Source organism: Rhagoletis zephyria, unplaced genomic scaffold (assembly GCF_001687245.7).
Source record: "Rhagoletis zephyria isolate East Lansing unplaced genomic scaffold, Rhagoletis_zephyria_1.1 Rzeph_scaffold_00239, whole genome shotgun sequence".
Taxonomy (NCBI): domain Eukaryota; kingdom Metazoa; phylum Arthropoda; class Insecta; order Diptera; family Tephritidae; genus Rhagoletis; species Rhagoletis zephyria.
This window is the reverse complement of record NW_016157323.1, coordinates 213147-219908: the sequence shown is the minus strand read 5'-3', so window position 1 is coordinate 219908 and position 6762 is coordinate 213147.

Below are 6762 nucleotides of genomic sequence, written 5' to 3'. Positions count from 1 at the left end.
TTATTATGAGGATTTTTACTATTGGGGTACAAACGTATCCCGGGTGTGTGTTTACGTATATAATGTGTTTGGAAGGCTGTAGCTCCTGAACCAATGGTCCGATCTGGTTCAAATTTTGAATTTGAACTCAAAACTAAATAATCTTCCTAGATCCGAAGCGGTACAGAGGTATAGCGGTTCAAAAGTTACAACACTTCAAAGTTGAAAGTGGATACATTTGTACCCGGGTGTGTGTTCTAGGGTTAAAAAAAGAGAGCAAAACTAAAACCGCAGTTTTACAGGTTGTCCACACTTGCCTGGTTATCAGGTTATATTCTTTATGTGGTTATACTTTTTATTCAGTTTCCAACAATATACATAATATACTACACAATAATAATTTTTAACCGGGCAACCTGATAACCACACAAGTGTGAACAGCCTCAATATTTATTCTATAATTTCGTGAGTATATTGATTGCTTTTTATGTATCGACATTTTTTATTTTTTGTCGCTCGGTATTACACTAAATTTAATATTAAATAAAAATCTACAAAAAATTTAGATTTTTCGAAGCAAGTAACCGGTATAAAAAAACCGATTTTATGTTTGAGCGAACCTTAATAAAAGGAATCGGCGTAATCACTCCGGTATTCTCAAAATTTGGTAATCGGTAGTAAAAACCCGGGTTTTTCGATATCGGTAGCCGCTAAAAAAACCGATTCCGTTTTTTAAATGGCCGTGAAATAGTCCTTGCAGTAACGAAGTTTCAACAAATTACCAGCACTTCTTGTACATTTCTTCATTTTTCCATTTGTGCATCCGCGCTTGTAGCAGCGATGCGGTAATTGCCTACAGTTATGATTAATTAAAAAATATTTTCTATCAAAGTGAGAGATGAAAATTTTTCTAATTTTGATCAAAATATTTTTCTGAACAGCATGGTACTATTTTTATCCTGTGTGGAATTTTTTATAGGTACACTTACATACAAATAAATAGACCCAATTTGGCTGTACTAACTCAGATTCGGCGGTTTCATACACATTTTACTTACCGGGTTTTTGTATTGTTGGTAAATAAACTTGAAGTCATAGAGATTTAAGGTCTAATCAACTAGCTCCTTCTTCCAAAATATGAAATTTTTAAAATTCTTATAATTCCCACTTTATACTGGTATTAGTTATTTATATCCATTATTTTTTTATGATTTATTCTAGAATATATTTCCATTATTTTCATTAAACACTCAATATAAATATATAAATATAAATATAGATATGAATAAATTATAGTGATCTTACAATTAATTAACTATACATTAAAATACATTAAAAATGTTTACATTTGGAGCCCCTTTTCAGACTGCCACGGTAATGCATGCCTAAATCAGGAGTTTTTCATTGTTTTGCATACCTACATTTCTAAAAACTAAAAAATACCAACTTATCAACACACCCAACAACAGAATTAATCCCATTACTATGATAAACGGGTAATACAGTTCGAAAAGCTGCCATAACCCCGCCCCATCGTTGCTCATACAAATATATCCACGATCTGTCAGCGGATGAAACTGCTCGTCGCAATGGCCATTTACACAACCCGTACTACTACTCACAGCTGCCTTTTCGCAGCGATCCCCCGTCCCCAGTCGCCGCCGCGCCCAATCACGCTCACAAATGCACGCGTCTTCCACGCAAGTGCCATTGTTGCAGCGTCCATCGCAATTTGATGCTGGTAAGCTTGTCGTCGGACGCGTTATGGGCTCAGATGGCGAATTGGGTCCATTCTGCTTAGAAAATCCCTCCTCAATTACATTACATACATAACAGTGGTCCAACACAACGGCCATTGGCGCATCCGTGGTGGCAGAGAAACTTACAATTTTGACCATCGCCCTCGAAGTCGGGACAACAAAAACGCGTTATGCTACCGTTCTAACAAGAAAATTAAATTCTACATTTATTTGTAATTTTTTAGGCCATCAATTTATATGTCAAATACTCACTTTTTCATGCCTAGTGCAGAATACTTGCACATCCATTGGGATTTGGCTTTGCGCGATTTGTGCAATTACTGTTAAAAATTGAATTATTATTACGGCTTTATTCATCTTTAGAGATCTTTGTTTACGCCGTTGTTGGTGCTCTGGCTTATGTAGTCAATGGGCGACTAAGCAGCTACACCTTCTTAAAAAGATGTTTATTCACAGCATTCATCGTTGTGATGACTCGGGAAAGTACTTACTTAGAGCGAGTAAATAATAAATAAATAAATCACACACCCACACTTACATACTAATACTAATACATATTAGTAACGTCCAGTGAGTAAATGGGTTTGTTGTTACTAAAATTCGGGATTATCTTTACTTGATTTTTCGGATTGCTTTAAACAAATTTTATAGTTATAGCTTTTGTGGGACTTTCTTTTGCAACAGGATTTTTTTGTTGAATTTCGCGGAACATTTGTCTGAGGATTTTTTACTTTTTTCGGGACTTATAAATTTTCGGGACTTTTGTTTTATTTATTGTAATTTTTTCTTTAATTATACATTAGGCGGCTGACATTTTTACAGTAAATAAGGAGAAAATGAAAACTTATGAAAAACAAATTTGCAAATTTGCGTTGATTTTTAACTTCTCTTACGCTGACGGCTTTTATGCACTTTCTTCTTATGGAAAAAATGCGCAAACCCGTTTTCAAAGAAAATTTAAAAAAACAATGTACGCTAGTTTTGCAATCGCTTAAAACTTGAACCTTTTTATACAAAAAAATGATGGGCTACAAAATTGCATACTGAAAAAAATTCTGAATAAAATTAAAAAAATGTTTAAATTGATAAGGCACTTATTTAAGTCAACTTCGGTGTAAAAAAAATTTATAACTCAAATTATTGTAGAGTGCACACCGTAATACTATACTTAAATATTGCGCAATACTCAGAGCTACCATTGTGATTTTTAAAATTTTTGTTTTGAGATGGTATATTTTCAAAAACTAATTTTTTTTTAACAAATTTTTTGTTGTGTATGTGAAAAATTTTTCAAGAAAAAAAAAAACAATTTAAAAAATATTTCTTTTTATAGAAAATTTTGATGTGTGTATGTGTGATTTTTTTCAAATTCATTCCACTATTAAATCGATTGGTTTTTATTTTTGTGCTGTTAAGTTTTTAAAAATGTATTAATCACGCTCAAATTCATAGTTATTAATTATTTTTGTTTGTTCATCAACCCTAAAATTTGAAACAAATCAAACACATGAAGTGTGAACCCCGTCCATTTTGGTATGGAACGCCCCATAAACATTAGGGTGTTTTATTTTTAGATGAAATTTCTTTTCGACTTAAAAGATATGTAATATAAATTGTCATTAATATTATTAATATTCATCGTTTTTGTAGCAAATTTCATGCCCTACAAAAACTCGACACTCATTTTTCAAAAAAAAATAAATAAAATAAAATAAAAATTAATACCGAAAAATCGATTTGAAACCAAAAAATTCCCGTGTTTGTTTTTGTATGGAAAATCTAATTTTTGAAAGAGCTAAGCCTGTAATTTTTTTCAAACGCCATTATTATTTCTATGAGTTATCAGGGTTTCAGGTAGCATAGAGATAAAAAATTTCGCCTAAAGATGAAACACCCTAATATGCATACATGGAAATTATAGAATTTTGATATATGCATATCGTACCATGGGCGTAGCCAGGTAGGGGCAGGGGGGTGCTCGAGCCGCTCCCCTCTAACTTTCAAATTTTCCTTATATATATATATAAAATAGTACCCTGAAATGCCAGCTTAATAGGGTCGAGCAACCGCCCCCCCCTAAATTTCATTCTGGCTCCGCCGATGAATAGTACAGATATTTTTTGAAAAATTTCAAGTCCACTGAATCGAAAAACAAAATAAAAATTAGAAAGCAATTTTTGGTCGCAGTCATAATTCTGTTGAGATGGAATTTTCCATATACATATGTATGTATATTTCGAAAAAATTAAAAAAATGCATATGCCTGTTGTATGTACATGTCGCATGCCTGAAATTATGGTACACGCATTTTATATTCATTCTATACTAACGAGTATTCATATAATTTTACAACGCTTTTATCAACTTGCAATGTTGTGGGTCCAGAAACTTTCAATGTTGTGTGTCCGACACCAAAGCAAAGCTTTGAAAAGTTCCTATAAAAAAGCATAGTGCATAGGGCGACAGCTGTAGTGAATAGGGCGAGGTAGATGACATCTAGATGTCGCCCTATGTACTACGTTTGCTACAGCGGAAATAGACGACACGCCATTTCTTTAAATAAAATTAATTGGTGCTCGTTTGTATGTACATACATATGTAAATGCATGTGTGTGCACCTTTCTATTAATATCGTTGAATTATTTTAATATCTATTGCAAAATTTTATTCAGACAGGACTAAAAAGTAGAAAATAAATAATATAAAAAAAACTTTTTAATATACAACGCTTTTATAAATGGACTAAAAAGTAGAAAATAATACTTCTCAGTCCCATAGAATTTGTTTTGATAACTTTTGATTTTGAAATTTTATCAAAAGTCATTATAAACAATCTATGAAATTGAAAATGAAAAGCGTGGGGCGCATGTAATACACTTGAATTGATATGAAAAGTAATATATGTATGCATTAGCGCACACAAGGGGTGGGTTTTGGGGGTTAAACCCCCTCCCCCCCCCTAAAGCTAATAACTTCAAATACAATGTGTATCTTAAAGCTAAGAATCCAGCTCTCAAGGAAATTATAAGAAATATATATTATAATTTCTGTTGCTTGAAAAAGAGCTTTGTTTTTGCTGTAAATTTTCATGAGGGAATAAATATACGAGCATTTTTTTTCTTGAGAGCTGCAAACTGATTTAATAAAATTTCTTTTCCATTTCTCGTCCGTCGTTTTATATGAATTTTTCGTTTTTCTTGATAGTTCAGTTAATGAAATCGTGAAAAATCACCATCTCTATCGAAAACCAGAAATCGAAAAAATGAACATAGAAGTGCAAAAATTCATGGAATCAATAAATTTATTTTTACTGACTCTTTTTTAAAATTTTTTGCTAGGTACTTTTGAAAGTTGAGCGCATCTTGAGTTTATAGAACTTTTTATTAAACAAGAAGTTTTGAACACAACCGACTTCAATTCTCATATTCAAATTTAGGGGTACCGTTAATTTCTTCATGATCCAATCATCGGATCTCTAAAACAAATTGCGGGACGAACCTTGAGGTCCTATCTTTCTAACAAAAAAAGGATTATTGAAAACGGTTCACGTGGTCCAAAGTTATGTATTCCGGCGAGATGATAACCTCCCTTTTTTTGAAGTCGGTTAAAAGCGTTTGAGTTCTGTTAATCTGTAAATAAAGTGCAGTTTATGAATTTTAAAATGTTTATTTATTTATTACATACTTTACATAAAACTTGCATAAATGTATTTTAAAGAGGGTATTATCTGAAGCAAATTTTCAGTATTTTCCGGTGATATATCTTCAGAAATATAAAACCCCCCCTAAAATATATTCCTGGGTGCGCCCCTGTATGTATGTATGTATGTGGGTATATGAATAACGACCGCTTAAAATCGATTTCAAAGTTCTACTTTCGCTGTAGAAATTTTAGGTCTACGTTATGTAGTTTGACTATTGTCAATTAAATCGAATGCTTTGTATTGCATGCGCTCCACGCTTTTCATTTTCAATTTCATAGATTGTTTATAATGACTTTTGCTAAAATTTCAAAATCAAAAGTTATCAAAACAAATTCTATGGGACTGAGAAATATTATTTTCTACTTTTTAGTCCATTTATAAAAGCGTTGTATATTAAAATGTTTTTTTTATATTATTTATATATAACTTCATTAAACGTAAATATAATTCGGGACTCACTGGTATACATGTATAGTCACTATAGTAGTCAAGTCAATTATTTGCATATATAAATTTTTTTTAAGTTGTATATTTTAAGCAGCATTGCTTAACATGCAAGTTTGCTGCAATATTATTCTGCTTACAGTTATGGGCATCTTAATAAAACTACGCCATTATAAGCGTTTCACTCATTTTTTGTTTGTGTGCTTACCCCTTCATTCATGTTGATGTAAGCACTAAATCATCGGTATCGATAATGATATCAACGAAAATATTAGCAATTTTAGTAATGACATTGAAGAAGCAATAATTAAGAAAGGTCGATAAAACTGCACACAAAACGATATTCATATCGATAAAATAAGGGAGAACTTATAACGGTGCACGTATATCGAAAATATATCGAAGCTATACCGTTAAAAATTCGATAGCTATGAGGAAATATGTATAATATAAATATTTCGAAACGTATATCGACATATAGACATTATCCTGTTTTATTTATACTCAGTCTAGCAAATATCTACCCGGCGAGCTTCACTTAACTTAAAGGCACTTTTGCGTTGTTACCCCTTCTCATTACATCCAAAACATCTTAGGTCATAGTCGTCTTCATAAGATGTGCCACAAAGTCTTTAAACCAGCTCGAAATTTATAAGTTTCTTACAAAGTTATTGATATGAAAACAAGTAATTTTTAGCAAAAAAACCGACTTCAATTCTCATATAAAAAAAAACCCTTCCGAAACCTTCCGCTAGATGGTAAGCCGAGGTGTATCAATTTTGAGTAAATTAGCGTCCTTCAATTTCGAAATATTGAAGTTTCAAGCATTTCTTAAATTTACGTATACATTTGTCTATATCTCTCTCGATTCGTTTT